Consider the following 21,930-nt stretch of genomic DNA (forward strand, 5'->3'; position numbering starts at 1 on the left):
CAATGATTAAATCCACCGTTTTTCTTTATGATGGCATTGATATTTCCAAGTTTTCAACTTTGATCGCGTATTTGAAGAGAAAACATGTTGGCTATAGGCCTAAGAAAGCGAGCATTTTTACACGGGAGCAATTTGAAAAATTTCTGATGGAAGCACCGGATGAAGAATTTCTAGTTCACAAGGTAATATAAGCTAGTTTAGGTAAAAGAAATACTCTAATGAAGATTTTTTCATAATTTGTAGGTCGCAATGATATTGGGAATATCTGGTGCCTGTAGAAGAGAAGAATTATATAATATTACTATGAATGACATCCAACAAACCGATGGTTTAATGATTGTAAAAGTACCTAATACAAAAACGAACATCCAGCGTACTTTTACAGTCGTTAATAAACCAGACGATAAAATTCCATACTTAGAAATTCTGCAAAAGTATATAAAACTTCGTCCATTACAAGTAAAATCAAATCATTTGTTCTTAAGATACGCCAAAGAAGAATGTTGTGCTCAAGTAAAAGGGAAAGGGACAATCGGGGGCTGGCCTTCTCAAATTGCCAAATTCTTAAATTTGCCTAATCCCGAGAACTATACTGGCCATGTGGCCATTCGTTCAGGAGGACATCAGCAACGCTTTTGGCTAATAAAGGTGTTGATGTCCTCGGATTAAAGCGTCATGGAGGTTGGCGTTCATTGACAGTGGCAGAAAGCTATGTAGAAAATTCTCTTCAAAATAAAATAGATTTTGCCGAAAAAATATTGTGCAATACTAGTAATACTACAAATGTATGCGATTCTGCAGGAGTTTCTGTTAGAAGTGAAACCACAGCCCAACAAGTGGGATTTCATTAAATAATTTAACAAATTGTACCATAAGTTTCAACATTAATAAATAATTCGTTAGTTTTCTTTATTCTTTCAAAAAATAAATTAAAATTAAGAGATTTTTTAACTCGACGGTAAGTGAATTACTTACCGTCGAGTTGGAGTACTTACCGTCGAGTTGGATTACTTACCGTCGAGTTGCTAGTAAATGTCACCTACTGACGTAAAATCTGTCACGGTAAACAGTCAAAAATGGTCAATCGTACAAAAAAGTTTTTTTTGCAATTTAAACTAAATTCAAATGCAGTGAATTATATTTATGTAAAAAGAACATTCGCATTACAAATCTAATAAAAAGTGCAAAGAAGAATCTTGGAGTATTTTTTGTACTTTAATAAATAAAAATAAAACAATTCGACAAATAGAGATAGAGGTTAGGAAATTAATTAATATATAACTGATAAAAGGCATTATATTTAATTTCGATTCAGAGATCATTACCATCTTTCTATGGACCATTTCGAACTCTTTTGTTCTCATCAGGAAAGTAAATTTTCAATTTTTTTTTCAATTGGAGGAGTGTAAATGCATATTATAACATCATTTTTAATTACAAACATCTTTCCTTAATAACAATTTTTGATATTGTGAAATATAAAAGCACTTTACCCTTGAGCGAAATTCACATTTTTTGACATACCTCGTATATTATTAATAAAATTTGATATCTGACGATTGCATCTTAGGAAGCTCTCATACCAAATGCAACACATAAAATAAAATTCATACGTAAAATGTTGCACAGTTCATAATTAATAGCGTACATCTGTTTACACTCAACAGAGATAACGTCGCATCACACATTTTATATATTATGTAGAATACAGGAGCGTGCCAATTTTGAAACTTCAGTAAACTGCAACGTTAAGCTTTTTAACTTAAACTGGAACTTGGAACAGAAAACAATACAAGAAAGTCTAAGCAAAATCTTGAAAAGCCTTAATGATAAAATTAAGTAATTGGAGAATGAAAAGCTCTGGGCAGTATGCGAATAAGAATAAGTTGTAAAATAATCATATTATATTAGTAGGATTAATTTCACTGGGGATGCTGATTAGGTGGTGATTTTCACGATTTCTTTTTACGAAAAAAGGAAGGGACCAACGTTATTTTAAGCGTAACTTGCTTACTTTTGCTACTAAAACAAAATTAAAGTTTTTTAAACAATTTAAAAAAGTGGTTTTTCCCAAAAAGTGCTTTATTTTTTGGTTATTCCACGTTGATATATTCAATTTGAAATTTGGCGAGTATCAATGTGTTTTTCATTACTTATAACTCTTCTTTTACTAGGTAATCTCATACTTAAACCATTTTTTTCACTTTTTTATGGGATATATTTTTGCTAAGAATGTTATTTTTTCGATAAAATACTTACTTTTTAAGTTAGTTGCAAGAAACCGTCTGGAAATGTGTTTTTTTATGAACACACTTACTCGCAAATAACTCGAAAAGTTTTAACTTAATGAAAAAATGCTATGAAACAAAAGTTGCTTAGAATTAGTTAGTTTATCCATTTCCGGTCTTATTTTGGACGTATATTTTTTCACCCTCGAGAAGGGATGAAACTCGCCCCCATGCTACCTATATATGTATATGCCAAATTTCATGTCAATCTAAGCGGATCTTTAAAATTTATAGGTTTTGCATTATTTTACCGTCAGCGAACAAACTATCAATTGCCCATAAACTTTAAAAATATCACTTAACTTAATTTGTATAAAAAATTATTTTTTTGTATTATTAGGAAAAGAAATATGAAAATAAACATGGAGAAAACAAAGATAATGGTCATGGGAAATGAGGATAATCAAGTAAATATAGAGATAAATAACCAAAAACTAGAACAAGTAACAACATATAAATACTTGGGTGTGAAAATAGGGAATGGAGGAAGATCAGAAGAAGAAGTCAACAAAAGGATAACCATGACTTCCAGAATGTACTACAGCTTAAACAGAGCATTCATTGGAAAGAAATAAGTAAGCAGTAGGACGAAGATGGGGGTGTATAAAATGATCTTCAGGCCGATCCCCACCTATGGTAGTGAGAGCTGGGTGCTAACACAATCATCGAAAAATAGAATAAACTCAATGGACATTAAGTACTCATGAAAAGTAAAAGGAATTATAAGACGCGATAGAATAAGAAACTGCATTGTAAGAGAAGAACTACAAGTCGAACCAAAAACACAAATACTAGATAAGAACAAGCTTAAATCTTTTTGGGTTTTGTGTAGAATGAACGACAATAGACAAGTAAAACGCGTATGGGAGGCATCAGTACAAAACAAGGGAGAAAAAGGGAGACCAAAGAAAACCTGGAACGATGAAGTGGTAAGAATTCTGAATAAAAATACAACTTGGACTGAAGCGAAACGACGGTCCAAGAATAAGCAAGAGTGGAGACGATTTGTATATGATATAGATACATGAAATCTATTTTTCAAACACCTTAAGAAAGGTTTAGATATAGATTATATATATAAAATATAAAATTATTTACTACTTGGACTAAATAAAAAAGGGATTTGTGTACCAATTTAACAAAAAATTATACTAGAAAAAAATGATTTGTCAAAAAACTGTAAATATTAATCTGTAAACATTAGATAGATAAGTCAACAAGCATGTTTATTCTTTTAAGACTTTTTTAAGTTTATTATGTAAGTAAACAAATTATTGTAGAAAATTGATTATAATAAACCTATTATCTCAAAAATTATAAAGCCCTAGGATCCCTCTCGTTCTACGCTTTCAATCCCAAATATGTATACACATCTGGGCATATGCAACGGCACACTCTGACCTTTTTTGAGTATCCGACCCCGAACGACGTTTCAAAGAATTCTAGGTAATAGTTTAAGTGCATTGAATACATATATTAACGGCTGATATTTATTAGACCCTGCTGTATCGTTGCCCCCGTTAGGTAAATTATTCAGATTCGTTTTCTTTGCACAAACTTACTGAAAAAGAGGTCCTCATAATAAATCCACAGGGTGCCAGGAGGTGCCGCGATCGGAAAATAGTTTAAACATTTTTTTTAAACAAATTCAAAAAATCAATAAAGGTTTCTTGTAATTTTTCTCTAAAATTGATTGTTTTTGAGTTATACGCGATTTAAAATTTGAAAAACGCTGAATCCTCTTTTCAAAGGGTCTGGATTTTCCATATTCCCTTCGTTAAATTCATTGTATTATGATTGTCAAATAACTATTTTATATTTTAATTTGAAATATTATTATAAATTGATTGATCGTTCTTAAGATTTGGTCATTAATATTATGTAGACGATTTTATATTGAAATGGGGGTTTGACCTCCTATATTAACAAGTTCCTGATACAGGTCAAATTGATTTATTTTGTAATTGGGCATTCAAGTAACATATGAGTTATACTTCCTATTTGTCAACATTCACAAAAAGGAGTATCACTACAATTGATTTTAAACAAATAATGATCTGGTGTGAGGCCCAGGGCCTATTTTACCACTAGGCCAGTGAGGCACCTGCCTCGGGCCCGCATTTAATTGGGGCCCGGAAAGATCATCAAAAAATGTTAATTGCAATAAAACAAGATAAATTTTCAAATTTGTCAACTGTGGTCTTAGAACCACATGAGCCACACTTTGAAAATCTTTCTACGTATCATCCACAGTAGAATCGGAGATAAATGTGAAGAAGACCAGGATGAAACACAATAATTTGGCTTCAGAAATGGACTGGGAACCCGGGGTCGCAATCTTTGCACTAAATGTATTATTGCATTTACACTAAATGTAAAATACTTCCTATTTGTCAACATTCACAAAAAGGAGTATCACTATAATTGATTTTAAACAAGTAATGATCTGGTGTGAGGCATTGAGGCGATCGCATCCTAATAATTGAATTGCCTTCGATTAACAAATGTGAATTTGTGGAACCAAGGGTTTGTAGAAAAATCACTTTGGTATTGTTGATACCATTTCCCTTTAGTTTTAAACTGTTTTGTCCATTCAACTTTAAACTCAAACTACAATTTTGTGTTTAATGAAAGGTAAAAAGTCAAATTTATATATTTCAATGTCTGCAGAAACGTTTAAAGTCTTGCCTATATTTGCCAATTTATCAGCCTCTTATTCCCCTTTACTCCAGTATGGCCTGGAATCCAAGCTAAGATTATATATAACACCAAAATGACCATTTTCAAAAGACAAAAAGTGACTAAATAAAAGTTTAAAGCCCCCCCCTACATGATCTTGCAGAAATTTGTGTCATTAATGTATAACTAAGCTGTTATTTTTAATTATTATCAATGAGCGCTAACAGTGTATTGAGACGGCCGTCAATGTGAGTGCGAAAGAGATGCACCATTCCGGCAACCAATGGTGCATCTTACTCGCACTCACATTGACGGCCGCCTCAATACGCTGTTAGTGCTAATAGTTAAAAACAGTTTAGTAATAAATTAATGACAAAAATTCCTTCAGGATCACGTAGGGGGGCTTTAAACTTTGATTTAGTCACTTTTTGACTTTCATAATAAAAATTTTTAACAGAGTTACAGCCTTGGGTTTTCAAATTTTAAATCGCGTATAACTCGACAACAATTAATTTTCGAGAAAAATCATAAGAAACCTTTTTGCTCATAATGTCCCAAAGAATCTAAAAAAATTGGTACGAAGTGAAAAAATTGATTTTTTAAATTTGTTTAAAAAAATTTTTTAAACAATTATCCGACCGCGGCACCTCCCGGCACCGTGTATTTGTTATTAGGACCTTTTTTTAAGTAAAAACGTTTGTGCAAAAAAAGACGGATCGAAATAATTTACCTAACGGGGACGACGATACAGTCAGGACTATATGGGATGTTGCGTGTTACATAATATATCGATCGGATATCGCTTTTGGTATGAGAGCTTCCTTAGGCTTTAGACTATGCAGAGCACTTTATGAAGAATAGCCTTTTTTCGTAAAATTGATATTAAAAGAGTTTCCCATATGGTTCCTAGTTACGCACAGACTGTATATCTCCATAATGAAAAAAAAACGCTGAAGACTGGAACGAGAATCCAGTAATACTTTAAACAAAAATGGGGAAAAATTCGGCCTAAAGAATTATAGACCTATATCGTTAGTATTTAAGTCAGATATACAAATTGCTATGAGAGTTGTTAACGATCAGTTGGCTTACAAAATGGATAATTACCAACCAGTTGAACAGGATGGCTTGCAATAAGAACATAGATAGAGAAGGCAAATTAATACCAACTACCCATATGACTCGTAAACTATGAAAAGGCATTTAATAGATAGTATTAAGATGCGGGCCATAGAACAAGCTATTAATAATTATTGTAGAATAAGACAAAAACAATGACAAACACAGACGACCCCAGACGTAAAACTATAAAAATGGCAGTGAGATAGAATAAGTCCATGAATATATCTACCTAGGCCGAATTCTGAAACTTTACAAAGAGCACCTTCTTCTTCTTCTCTTCTTCTTCTTCTTCTTTTTTTTATATAGACATTACTCTGTCTGTTTTTCAATGTGCCTCCAGTAAGTTGCCATTCCATCTTTTTCGTGGTCTTCCACTGATCGTCTTCCTATTGGGGAACCGTCTCTCGCCGTCATTACTACTCTATTTGCTGTCCTTCGGCTTATGTGATCGTTCCATTCTACTCTTCTGCTTTTCACCTAGTTAATAATGTTGCATCTTCTTCGTATATCTACACTTCTAGCTCTAGCTCTAGCCCACAGCGTCTTACCATCGATTTTTCGCAATGTTTTTATCTCTGCTGTTTCTGGCAGTGCGGAAATCACAAGAAGAGTAACACGAACGTGAGCAGAAATTAGAAAACTCAATTGCATAATTAAGAACAGCAAAATCACAGTATAAAGAGGGACAGTAGAACCACTCTCCGAAAAATTGGAAGTAAAATCTTTAGTCGCGCATGGCGACCGCGCAATGTTTTCGGTCGCTTTTGCCCCACTCTCGCATTGCTAGTCGCATAGAAACGTACGGGTTTTAACAGGGAAAACCCGCATCCACCACTGGTGAATTACCAATTGCGTACTGCCGGTATTACTTCTTGAGATCAAAGTGCCGACCTGGAAGAGGTTTTACTCTCCCTCTTTATACTGTGGCAAAATACCTCAATACTTGTGCAGCAAAGTGTTTAACTAGTGCATCCTTCCAATCAAGACATATATGGATGTCAACCCTTGACCCTAATAAGGGAAATGTGAATAAACTATCAAATATACCAAACGAAAACAGAACTATTAACGAATGTTGGTACGATATTCAAAACTCGATTTTAGAGGACGTAAGGGAATCTTTAAAAACACCTACAATGTTGGCAAAAAATGAATGGATGAACCAAGAAATTCTAGACTTGATGGAAGTTCGACGAAAATACAAAAATAGAAATATGTATTATCAAATACCGTGAAATTAACAAACACATAAAAAGAAAAATTAAACAGGCCAAAGAATCCTGGCTCGAGAATTCATGTAAAGAAATAGAAGACCTCCAAAAAAAGCATGACAGTTTCAACCTCCACAAGAAACTTAAATATACCTCCGGAATTAGAAAACAGAAAAATGCTCACGTACTTAAAACCGCAGACGAAAAAATGTGTGATCACGAACAACAGTGCAAAGAATGGGAGAGACACATCAGTGACCTTTTTGACGATGCTTCTCGAGAAAATGCTCCAAATACTACCTGTGACAACCAATTAGACAGAGGTCCCAGTATACTGAAGACAGAAGTCATAAAAGCAATACAACAAGCCAAAAACAATAAAGCACCTGGACCAGATCAAATCCCTGTTGAGCTACTTAAACATTTGGATGAGGAAAACATTACCTACTTGACTACTTTCTTTAACAAAATTTACAACGAAGGAAAAATACCAGATGATCGGTTGGAGTCACTGTTTATAACATTACCAAACAAAAGCAGGCCCACCAAATGCAGCGATTTTAGACTAATCAGTTTGATGAGTCACACACTTAAGATACTTTTACGTATTATACAAAACCGAGTATTCCTTCTGTGCGAAACTAGAATGGGTAATAAGCAATTTGGATTTAGAAATGGTCTAGGAACTAGAGAAGCACTATTTTGTATGCGCGTTCTATTACAAAAAAGTTGTGAATTCCGAAAGAACGTTTATGTTTGTTTCATCGACTTCGAGAAGGCATTCGACCGAGTACAACATGATACACTTTTCGATTGCCTGCAGGCAGCAGGACTTGACCAATACGATATAAGACTGCTGAAATACTTATATTACAATCAAGTAGCCTCTATCCAAATTGGAGACAGTCGTACTGAAAAACTGCCGATAAAACGTAGAGTACGACAAGGTTGTGTTTTATCACGCACCCTTTTTAATCTGTATTCTGAAGAAATCTTAAGGGAGGCTTTGGATGACAGACAAGAGGGAGTAAGACTAGGCGGAGAAGTAATCAACAATATTAGATAGGCTGACGATACAGCCATTCTTGCTGAAAATTTACAAGATCTTCAGACACTACTAAATCTAGTCAGTGAAGCAAGCTATCGGAGAGGCCTTAAAATCAACATTTCAAAAACAAAGTGGATGGCAGTTGGAAAGATTAATATAGATCAAGGTCAGCTTTCTCTTGATGGAGAGGAGTTAGAACGGGTAAATCATTTTAAGTACCTTAGCAGCTGGTTAAATGTAAATTGTGACTCTGATGAAGAGATAATAACTACGATCGAAATATCACGGAAGGCTTTTATGACCTGGAAACCAGTTTTATGTAATAGAAACCTGTCGATGAATATTCGAAAGAAGGTGCTGAAATGTTATTTGTGGTCTATCTTATTGTATGGTTGTGAGACATGGACGTTAAAAACCACAATTCTAAACAAAATAGAAGCATTCGAATTGTGGTGCTATCAACGAATCCTAAAGATATCGTGGGTTTCGCACATTTCCAATGAAGATGTTCTTCAAATGATGAATTCGGAACGTCTGCTCATAAGCATCATAAAGAGGAGAAAAACAGAATACTTCGGCCATATAATTAGAGGACCTAAATACCATCTGATTCGCCTTATAATACAAGGAAAAGTGGAAGGAAAGAGATGGATTGGTCGAAAGAAACTTTCATGGCTGCGTAATATTAGACAATGGTGTGGCTGCACAGTAGAAGAATTATTTCGCGCAGCAGCCGATAGAGAGAGATTTCAGGAAATTGTAAACATGATGACGGCCAACGTCTGAATACAGACACGGCACCTAAAGAAGAAAAAGAATAAACTAGCCACAACAAAAAGGCCAATGGAAAGATCAATGTGCGTTATACGACTGTCGGATATGGTAAGATGAGATGGGTAGGTAGATGACATAAAAAGAATAGTCGGAACAAATTGGAAGTATGTTGTTTAGAATAGATATGGATGGAAGTAGTTGGGAAAGACCTATGTCCAAAAATAGGTGAGAAAAGGGTAAGAAGAAGGAGAAGAAGAAATGGAACGGAAAGATATAAAAATAGGATTATACTGAATTCGAGTCGCAAGGCATAAAGTCGGGAGCAACAGAGAGTACTGAGGAAGGCCTATGTTCAGCAGTGGACGCTACAGGAGGTGTGGTAGTGATATAGCCTACCTCAACTAAAGTGACGGCGTATTTGGTCACATTGTGGCATCGTATTTTGAACATCGAAACTACAAAACAATTGCATCGAAAAACAAAACCTCTTAAAACAATCCGACGATTTAGGCGTAACAATGATGCTGCACTATGTCAAATACCTTGTCATTTATTTTGAGAAGGCATTCGACAGAGTGCAGCTTAATTGTCTTAAAGAGATATTGTAAAAACACATAGACAGTAAAGACATTCGAACTATATTTAACCTCTATTGAAATCAAATAGCGACAGTGAAAGTTGAAAATGAACCTACTGATGATATATGCAGATTAACCGTGGGGTGTGCCAAGGGTGTATTTTATCACCATTTCTGTTTAATTTATACAGTAAATCAATCTCATACTTAGCATTGGCCAAAGTTTAGAGAGGCCTAGACTCTGAAATAATCCAACATTAAAAACGTGGAAGCATTCGAAATGTGGTGTTACCAACATATTATAAATATATCACGGATGGATCGCAAAATAAACGCACAAGTTCTTAAATAACTACACCGAGAGGAAAAAAATTCTTGACATAAAAAAACTTTATTAATATTTAAGAAAGATTGACTTGGCATATTGCCTAAGATATATATCTTTGTATGTAAGATATAATTTTCTAAAATATTCCAAATAAATTTTAATACACCCAAAGAAATAAATCTTAAACATGATTGAACTATTACTTTCTTGCAAACTGCAAACCCATTGGTCAGAAAGAAATTATATTTATCATAAGAATATATTTTCTTGGCATTACAAAACTCTTCTTTCTGAGAAAAAATATTTCTTAGTAAGGAGTATTATCTTACCATTACTAATTAATGTATTTAATGTTAAGAAATATATTTCGCAGATATAATTGTATATTTAGAATTAAGTTACATTTCTTAAAAATAAAGAGATATTACAAACGGCAAAATAAATCATTCTGTTAAGGTAAACTTAATATTCTTTATTAGATAATAAAAACAGGATATAAAACGTTAGATATTAATACATACAAATAATTTTTCCACTCTTAAGCCACTGGCTTCTATACAATAACAAAAGGATGGAGAGGCAAATCCAACTTCCTTAATTTTTCCTTCTTTTTGTTAATAGCACTTTGTATATCAGCAATTACCTAAAACAAAACCGTTATGGAGAAAGAGTAAAATTATTTTAATAAAAAAATTTTATAAGGATAAAAGTACATACTTATTTTCACAAAAGGGAATACAAAAAAGACAAGTACAGAGGCTCACATAAAAACTATTCATTTTTTGATATAAGAACGGTATAGGTATCCGTAAAACAGTCTAAAATGCAAAAACATTTCTTGGCATTTGAGCAAATAATAATCAATCATATTTAGTTCAAACATAGCTTTATTTATCCTACCATCTATGTTAATTTTTTTCTTTTTGTATATGAAATATTAATTATTTATCTGTATAATATCACACAATAGACATTTGTTTAGATAAAATAAGAAGAAAAATACAACCAATGTAAAACATTGAAGCAAACCTAATTGTTAAGAAATTTGATTACGGGAAAGTATTATTAGTTTACATCTTAAGTTATTTTATACCTATTAACTTATTCAGTTTTCGGCAATAAAAGTTCTTAATCGTTAAGATGTTTCTTTTAGACTAACTAATATTTCTTTATGACAAATAAAGCACACGCCATGTTTGATATAACGTTGAATTGTAGGATTGTATATAGAAGACGATACATTCAAGAAACATAACTATAGTTTATACATAAGTATATACATTTTTATAAAGGAACTTACCTTTATACAGTTCTACCATTTATGAAAGCCCCTAGTTGGTTAATAGCTCCTTTCAATATTGTTCTGAAGCTTTATATTAGATATATTATTCTCTCCGATGTGGAAGTCGAAACGTCAATAAAATAATTTTTTAAGTTAAATTGTGGCTTATTTCCTAGTAAGAATAAGATCCTTTCTTTTAGAGTTGTCCATCAATATAGTTATCTAAAATGCATATAAAGATACTATTATGTTTCTTTTAGAACTACATATTCGGATATGCAACAGTATTATTATTACATTTTAAATCAAGCAATGTACTTTTATTTAATACCTATGTACATGTACGTACCTTCAAACTATCCCTTAGATTTTAAAGAATACCAACAAATCCAAAATCCATCTATGACAATGAACTAATGCCTTGCCATCTTGTCAAACACTGAGATTAAATCACAAATAGTGAATAATGGTAACTGCGCAATTCTTTTGTGGAAGAAAATCTCTTTGTAAGTAACATTTCGGCATTAATGATAAAGTTTTTATTTAACCTTCCGATGACCAAACTTTTTTGTTACACGGATGACCAAGGGGGGGAAAATGACCCCAGGTCAAAAATGTCAAAAATGACAATTAAGGAAAAAATTAAGTTTTTTTTAATGGCATGGACTTTATCTCATTCAGCCAGTCACAACATGAGTATTAGTGTCATGTGTAGTGTGTATGTTGAGTAAGTGTCTTGTTACTTTGCAAAGTCGACGTCATTAGCGTAAAACTACTTGGAATTACACATTATACATGGACGGTATTTTACTAAACATCAACTTCAGAATATATTTTTTATTCGTAAAATATAGGGAATATTTTTTTTATTTCAAAATATGAGGATAACTAGAATGATATTAAAGTCAAATAGAAAAATAATGAGGTAAAAATTGAAAATGCTTTTGAATTTATTAAAGAAAAACATAGGTACGCTGGGGTCACAATTTCCCGCGCTTGGTCATCCGAAGGTTAATAACCACAGTTACTATAGAGGGTATTTCTGAGGAATTATTTCTTGTGATTTAAAATATTTATGTGATTGCAAGAAAATTTTTTGTTCACAAATATAAATATGGATTAACTTAACATATATTTCTTATACTGCAAAATATTTGTAGTTTTCAATTTAAGAAACAAAAACTTTAGGATAAGAAAATTAAAAGTAACCATTAATGCATTTCTTAGTATTGAAGAAATTATCTGTAAGAAATTATTGAGTTGTGTTTAAAAAACTCGTTTCTTTATATATGTGAAGCGGTATGTTTAAGTTAATATGATATGGTGACTTTTAAGACAGATAGCTCAAAGAAATCAGTGTTTTAGGAGAAAAGAAATTGTTCTCTCGGTGTAGGAATACTATGCAAAGTTTTAAATTTCATAAAAATCTGTAAGTTGGAATGCTTAAGTCACATTATGAGAGATGAAAACTACGGACTATTAAGGAATACAATGCAGGGCAAAATCAAAGGCAAAAGAAACGTAGGAGAACGTAATATCTCGTGGCTATGTAATCTCCGTCAATGGTTTGTATGGAGTTCGATTGAACTATTGAGGCACGTAACTAACAAAGGTATAATTTAATTGCCAGAATGATTTTCAATCTCCGATAGGAGCAGAACTTGAAGAAGAGGAAGAAGAATCACCTATTTTTCACCGTGACAACAACGAATCAATTCCATTTTGTCACCGTTATACAAAAAACGTCGACCAGCGTCTCTATAGCTGACGAGTTCCTGCGGTTTAGAATTAATATTAATTTATAGTGTTGATTAATGTGGCACATTTGTATCAATGATTCATGCTGGGGAACCCCCACAGTGTCATTTCATTTCCTTTTGATGCGGCCGCAGGATTCGTTATAAGGTTTAACAAAGAGAGTAGCTATTGTTTGGCAAACTGAATTATCCTTCTAATGCTTGCAAACTTTAATTCGATTTCTCATATCCTTTCAGCGTATTACTGCGAAGAATGGGTGTAAAAAAGTAAAAAGAATATGTTAGCTGTTTGTTTAATATTTTAATACGCTTTGTTACAACGCCGATCGGTTTCGTCGCTTTTGTGTTGCATAAAAATGAGATGTAAATAACGCTTTACTTAATAAACTTTTGTTTGAATAAGAAAATAAGGTAAATTTAACTACATTATGTCTACAATCTTAGTTTTAAAAGAATTTTTGCAATTTTTCAAGCTTTAGTTACAGTTGTAAACGAATAGAATAAATTGTTCTGTTTATTTGGAAAAAGATCTTTACAATATATTGTTAACAAGACACATATGGTTGGTAATATATTTTTCTTCAGCTCTCTCGAAAATTAAACTTCCGATATAATTTATTACATAATAGTAGCTATTAAGTTCCACTACTAGTTTCAGCATGATTTCCATCTTTGGGACGATTTTAAGTACATAAGTATGTAGGCGGCCTTAACACAATGCGTGCCACGTTGCTCATATATGAGAGGCGCAGATATTTTGCCCGGGGCCACAGATGTTATAGAGCGAGTAGCATGGAGGGGAGGTGGACCCAAAAAAAGTTCGAAGAGCAGAGAAAAGAAGTAGAGATAGACCTCCTACACGATGGACAAACGACGTTAAAATAATTGCTGAGAATTGGTTGCAGGAAGCCCAAGATCGACAAAACTGGAAGAAATTAGGGGAGGAGTATGTTCAACTTTGGATGCAGAAGGCTTTGGATGATGATGATGATGATGATGATAAGATATTTTTTATTAAATAGATCAAATTTTGTGATTTCTTTTAATTTTTGAGGAAAATTAAACAAAACCATTTCTTGACTGTGTGAATTAGGTTAAGTTTGAATGTAAATTAATGGTAAGGTTCAATACACTTGCCTTAAAATTTTAAACTCCAATATAAGATTATTTGTAAAAACAAGTGTTTGTGCCATATGAATAATTTCTAAATACAATAACAGCACAACAAAAAACAGCAAAAAATCCAACAAACTGACAGCCGCAAGTAAACAAACCAGAAAGGTCACTAATTGTACTTAAAATCTGAAACCATCCCCAAGCATCTTTTTGTACATATCCCTTTTCCATGTACTGATTCTAGAGCGTTCATAAAAATAACGTGTGTATTTACTTAAAAACAGGCGGTAGCTGGTTTGTCTTTCATTGCGTTAAATTCAAGGTTAAATTCTTGTTTGTTTATAAAAATTATGCAACCTAATTAGCCATATTTAAAAGATCAAGAACTTAAATGTTAATGTGCAAAGCTTGAAAAAGATTGCCTTTGAACACAATCGTATACAAAGCTTCTAATTGTGGTACTCCAATTCGTTCATCTTGGAGTAGTGGAGGAAGTACTTTAAAATTCGCGATATAAACTATATATCCGGTTCTTTTTGATGGATTTTGAAGCTTCGTTTTGAATTTGTATATATTCTTTCTTACAAAATCCACAAGGAAAAGAAAAAGTTTTCCTGTAGTTGGCTGTATACCATCAATCACAAAATTGGAAAGAAATCCTTTGTAAAAGGTATAAACTTTATTATTTTATACTTTTTACAAAGGATTTCTTTCCAATTCTTTCTTACATTACGAATGCGCATTTTTTAGCAAATTGACTGGTTAATGAACCATGTAAATTGTTTAAACAATATTCGGCAAAAAACTGTAACTATATTGTTAGACTGATGTTCCGAAAATCTCGAAAACATAAAACATGAGTTTCACTTGAATTTACACTAGTTTATTGTAAATAATTGACAAAATTAAAGAAGTTGTTTATGTTTGCTTAGTTGTCATGTTTGCGATTATTTAACAAAAAAAATTTCTTAATTTGATGTTTTTTAAATAAAATTATTGTAAATTTAACCGTAAAAATAATCTATTTCCATGTTTAATCAATAAGCGTTGTTCTAAAAATATCCGTAAATTTTTTTTGTTACTCGTACATATAAATTTTAAAAAGAGGTCAAAAGCCATCAAGAGGAACAGGAACAGGAGATATCTAATAGCTCGAATTTAAAGCTCATACATTTCATTTTTCAATAACGCCGATTTCAAAAAAGGGACCAACTTCATTCAGAATAATCGTACGATAATTTTTCTCAAATTTACAAGCTTTTCGAGTATGTAAATAACTTTTCCCTGGGAAATATCAAAAAAGTTTTTCCAATTTGTTATTGGAAAAAAGTTGCATTGTTCTTGCAATCTAGTTGTACAATGTTGGAAATGCTGGCTATGTGTAACCATTTTTATTTTTTTTAATGTAATAATTGTCTCTCGTGCTTACGGTGCCCGTATAATTCTTGTAATTTCATTTTTTTATGAATTTTGTTAATGTAAAAAAAGTTTGTTTGGTACAAATAAATTGAATTATGTACTTTTAAACTAGTTGAGGAATCACTTTGAAATTTTTGAAACGCTATAGGACCCAACTTTCGTAGCAATATCAAGGTCATAATAAGTTAATATTTATAATAGATATTTACACTTAAAACTTTAAAAGGGGCAAACCCTGTAGTTTGTACATCTTCGACAAGACAACGTAGTATGAAGTCAACACTTCTATTGTACATATATTGTAGTTATATGAATTGATTAAAAACATTCTTTAAAATTTATCCAAAAGGTTATGGACAATTACAAAAAACACAAAACGTTTTCAGTCTAAAGAGACCATCTTCCGTGTGAACGTCCAGTGTACATGTACTTGGAACTAGCTACTGAGGTAGGTGTGAAAACCTTTAAATTAGATGGTTACCGTATTTAACATTAAGAAATATTCGACATTAAGTCGATGATTTAAGATTATTATCAACCATGTGGATATAAACATGGTTTATAGAGTGCACTGGAATAAGTGTTACTTCTCCCTATTAACTTATTTTTTTTTAGCACATAAGCAAAACGCTCGGACAGGTCGATTCTTAAAATAATCATAATATATTATAGCACCGATGTTTCGAAATTTACGCGATCCCTCTTCAGGTGACAGTCATAACTTTGATTTTTTTAAATGGGAAAGAATATGTATAATACTTTAATCCTTTGTGAGAGTGCAGGCGCAAAATTTCGGTCGAATTATTTTTAAATGCATTCATTTTTTCGAATCCTGAGAAAACTGATAAGTATTTTTGAAAAATTTAAACGCATAATGAAAGAATACAATATTACCTAGAGTTGAAAGTTCTACAGAACTTCTCTAATGCTTATTTTAATAAGTTAACAAGTTACCACCCCTTCAGAGAGGCGAAAAAAAATTGAGTGTAATTTTTAATTTCAAATACATCATTCAACAGAAATTTTTTTTCGTTCGTTGCAATCCGTGACTGCACGCCGGGGTTTGTCCTAGTTGGGTCAGAGAGAGCAGCATATTTGCCTCCTGATGAGAGACTAAAAAGTTTCGAAACCGGTAGAGGTGCTTGTTCCACTCTCTGATTGAACTGGAATAATGATGCAGCTGTAGTTTCGTGTTGCAACGAAATTGAAAATGGTTATTCATTTTTGATTTACATGCTTACTCTGATTAGAGTACGAAGGGATTCATTTTCGTTGGAACTTTACCGCGCTGAGCAGATGGGACGTGAATTATAAATTGTAAAATTCCCTCATCTTCCTTAGTCTCAGCATCCGTTATGGCTTGCAAATTGTAGAAGGCTCGGAGGTGTTACCAGAGAAGGTTCCCATTGTTTTCAGTCCGGTAGGATGTAGAATAACATTTTTGGATGTTGTATTATGTGCTATTAGATTGAGAACTTAATTTTTTGCTAGCAGTTGCCACTAGGGCACCCCTGCCATTTCGTTCGTTGCAATCCGTGACTGCACGCCGGGGTTTGTCCTAGTTGGGTCAGAGAGAGCAGCATATGTGCCTCCTGATGAGAGACTAATAAGTTTCGAAACCGGTAGAGGTGCTTGCTGCACTCTCTGATTGAACTGGAGTTCGGCTGTAGTTTCGTGTTGCAACGAAATTGAAAATGGTTATTTATTTTTGATTTACATGTTTACTCTGACTGAAGTACGAAGGGAACCATTCTCGTTGGAACTTTACCGCGCTGAGCAGATGGGACGTGAATTATAAATTGTAAAATTCCCTCATCTTCCTTAGTCTCAGCATCCGTTATGGCTTGCAAATTGTAGAAGCCTCGGAGGTGTTACCGGAGAAGGTTCCCATTGTTTTCAATATGGTGGGATGTAGAATAACATTTTTAGATGTTGCTTTATGTGCTATTAGATTGAGAACTTAATTTTTTGCTAGCAGTTGCCGCTAGGGCATCCCTGCCATTTCGCTCGTTGCAATCCGTGACTGCACGCCGGGGTTTGTCCTAGTTGGGTCAGAGAGAGCAGCATATGTGCCTCCTGATGAGAGGCAAATAAGTTTCGAAACCGGTAGAGGTGCTTGCTGCACTCTCTGATTGAGTTGGAATAATGATGCGGCTGTAGTTTCGTGTTGCAACGAAACTGAAAATGGTTATTCATTTTTGAGAAAATTTTTGTTTATTCTAAGGGACTTATAGCCCTCGGTAATAATGTAATCTTTCCCTCTGACTTTAAAATTTAAAAAAATACTTATTAGTTTTCTCAGGATTCGAAAAAAATTAATGCAATAGAATTTGATTGAAAGCAGCGCCTACGCTCTCAAAAAGGATTAAAGTGTTAAGGATAAAAGTTCGAAATATTGATGCTATAATGTACTGTGATTATTCTAAAAATCGACCTGCCCGATAGGCTTGTGTGCTAAAAATAAACGAGTTAATGGGGGGCGGGTAACAATTATTCCAGCGCACTGTAATTGCATGTGGATGTGAATATGGTTCTACATGTGGATGTAAAAGAGAATTGCTTATAAAGAGGAAGAAAAAAAAATAACTCTTCAAAAATATCTTTTTAGTCTTTATTTCACTGGCTCAGTTATGCTTTTAAAATATTTGATTGTGATGCCTGGATCCCGCATACCAAAAACAAATTTATTAATAGCAAGCTGAAAATGTAATAGCTTAACGATGTCCAGTCGGACAAACTTTGATATATGGAAATACTGGAACAGGTGAAGTTTTAATTATGTTACGTGATTTTAATTGTGGAATTTTTTATCCTGACAAGTTTATGATTGTGAAAACTAGCAGGTTGTTTTAAGTTTATTCAATAGAAACTTTATACAGTATATGAAACAATGGTTGTCCGACACATACATTGGGCACTTTAATAATGGTAGGGGAGCAAAATATGCTAAATGTGCAGTCACTCGAGCGCTTTGGGGACCTATTGGGTTGTGAAGAGTAGGTCCTAAAACAAAAAAAAGTTAAGTAAACTTTTCCATTTTAGTGGGCGCTTGCCATTTTTTAATTTAATTTTCCATTTCCAACAATCGTTTTTTCCGATTATAACGCAATCTATCCATAATTCGAAAACATGTTTCGAATAAAAGTTACTTATTTTTACGTAAGGAATCCAAATCTGCAATAAAAAATGAGGGTTCCTATTAAAGATTTTAAAGTAACCCCCCATCCCACATCCATGGGGGGTCGTGTTTGGTGCCATTCGGTAGATTTTTCAAAAATATTGAATAAGTGTATTTTACAGTTTTTCGATGTGATGTTCATTTCGCGAAATATCGCTGGATTCGTATTTAAAATATTAAATTTACCCCCACCCCTCACCGTGGGAAGTCGTATTTGGTATCATTCAATAGATTTTTAAAAAATATTGAGTACATATTTTTTAGTTATTCGATCTGTCATTAATTTCGCGAAATATTCGCTTTTTTCTTGTGAAACTTTGGGACTCACCCATTTCCTTACGCCCGGCTCAAATCGTCAGATTTTTGAAATATAAACTCTTTTGCATGTACTTAACTTACCGTATCTTAATCTGACAATTTCGAGTTTTTTTAAGGATAGATTTTTTTTTTCCGGCCCCCCTTAACGAGCTCCCCTGTGTTAAGAGCCAATATATGGTAGAGGTACATCTGCAGGGTACCAGGTTTCTCCCCATATGCTAATCTGACGCGCTCGAGTGACTGCAAAAATCCCCGCTTGGGCTCCCCTACCATAAGTCCGACACGGGGAATATGTCAAATGACAGGTGCTATGTTAGTAATAAATAGCAGTCTGATTTTTGCATGAGAGTTTAATGAAAGAGTAACAAATCAGTTGGAAGTTCTGTCCGACAAAATACATGGGACGTTTTCGTCGTCTGGCGTTCGAAACCTGTAACCTGTTCCACAATTAAAACTTCTTCTTTTCTAGTGTTCCCGTACATCAAAGTTTGTCCGACTAGACACCGTTAAGCTATTCGCAAATGTTCAGCTTGCAATTAATAAACTTTTTTTGGTACGCGGCATCCAGGCCTAATAGATTGTGTATATATTGATAGATGTTTATATTTTTTATACTCTAGATTTCTACATCCTACATCTCTGAAGTTTTAGATTTGGTCCAATTATTATAGCCCTAGGTTGTGTCCATATACAGCTTAAATCTGGGTAGGATATGGTGAGAAACCATTTTTCCTATGTTGTCCCTGACTTTATTTATGGTGTTACTGTGTCCTGATTTAACCTCTAAGTTATACATGTTTTCTCGCATTCTCTAATATTCGAATTCTCACTTCCTCATATAACAGCACCCTGTACATTTTATACCTTGTATATTTTAGTTCAATAATGGTATTCCTATATGAAAATAAACTAGAAATGGTACATAGCAAAAAATTGAATATGGCATGCCAATTATTAAAACTCACGCAAAATTCATGCGTCAATATATTATCATCAATGGATTTATTCATTTAATTTTGCGAGATTTATTTAAATCAAAGGAAATCCGTAATTAAATAAATTAAATTTAATTGAATATTCATGGAGTATTAACTTTCAATACCATTACTCTAATATTATGGGCAAATTTTTACTTTAATCCAATTATTATTCGAACTTGGTTTGACAAAATTAAATTTCATTTAATTAGTGAATATCGGTAAAAAAAACTTTGTAGATAAATATATGAATCAGACCTTTCATAAAGGATTTATGAGCTTACGTTAATAAGACAATAATACTAATAGACCAGGGCGGATCTGTTTTGAGGTGGATGTAAGAGGTGGCATTCGGATTTTTGCAGACAATGTTAGGTGACAACTTCAACAATTATTATTGACTAATGCTCCTTCTTAAATATGACCGGAACATTAATTAAAAAATTAAAATATTTAAAAAATTTGTAAAACATCGAATTTGTTCTTCTTTCTTTGCATATAACCTTAAAACGATTTATTTTGGAACAAAGTCGTACTGAAATAAAATAAAGATAACTCAATTTCCATCAATATATTATATAGCTGGTTAAAAATGTCTTAAATTATTACCATTTCTTCAAAATAGCAAAAAATACAAAATAAGGGAGCATAATAAGCCAGTTTGTGTTCAATGTTTTTCAACCACTTTGGTTGCACTTAGAACTTTCATAATTCGCTTAAAAAATTCTTATAACATACTTAAATGGTTCACCAAATTTCATTAAAATCGACCTAATAGATTGTGCATAATAATTTTGCAATCTAAATTTCTCTAAAACAGTTTAAATTTTTTAAACACTTTCTGAACAAAAAGTAGACCATTTAAAAGGTTTCTAATTTTTTAACATAGAAACAGGCGCTCTGTCTATCTAATACACATTACAGAATTAACATCGGATCATTTAAGCAGCCTCACTAATGTTTCAAAGTTACAAACAAATTTTTGGGTTATAAACAAATTAGTGTTGTCGCCAGAGTGGAGGGGGGTGCAACGGCCTTCTTTATTTGGATGGACTTACCCTGCCTCTTTATGTATTTTGACCCGTAGAATACGAATTTTTTGGGTAACAGTTGATCCGTATGTCGATAAGATTGTTATACACAAAAAACTTGAGGAATTACGTAACAGCGATTTTTCGTAAAACAAAACATTTTTTTTGTATTTCTTGTGTAATTCTAAGCAAAAAATGTTCTTACAAGTTTTTTCGTCGGATGCATAGTTTTCGAGATAAACGCGATTGAACTTTAAAAAAATCGAAAAATTGCAATTTTTGAACCCTAATAACTTTTGATTAAAAAAACAAAATAGCAATTCTGCTTACAGCATTTGAAAGTTTAAGTAAAATTATGCCGGTTTAGCCGGTTAAACGCATCTATTTGTTTATAAGCCAAAAAACTGTTATAATTTTATGACATTGCTGAGGCCGCTTAAATAATCCGATTTTAATTCTGTAAAATGTATTAGATAGGCAGAGCACCTATTTATATGTAAAAAAATTAGCCAACTTCTAAATAGTCTACTTTTTGTTCAGAAAGTTTTTAAAAAGTTTGAACTTTTTTAAAAAAATTTAGATAGCAAATTTATTATGCAAAATCTACTAGGTCGATTTTAATGAAATTTGGTAGACGACTTAAGTATGCTATAAGAATTTTCTAAGCGAATTACTAAGGTTCTAAGTGCCACCGAAGTGGTTAAAAAACTGAATAACAACAGGCTTATTTTGCCCCCTTACTTTGTTTTATTGGTATATTGCAGAAAGGATAATACTTTAAGACATTTCTAGACAGTCGTATATCATAGAAAATTCAATTATCTT

Source organism: Diabrotica virgifera, chromosome 1 (genome assembly GCF_917563875.1).
Source record: "Diabrotica virgifera virgifera chromosome 1, PGI_DIABVI_V3a".
Classification (NCBI taxonomy): domain Eukaryota; kingdom Metazoa; phylum Arthropoda; class Insecta; order Coleoptera; family Chrysomelidae; genus Diabrotica; species Diabrotica virgifera.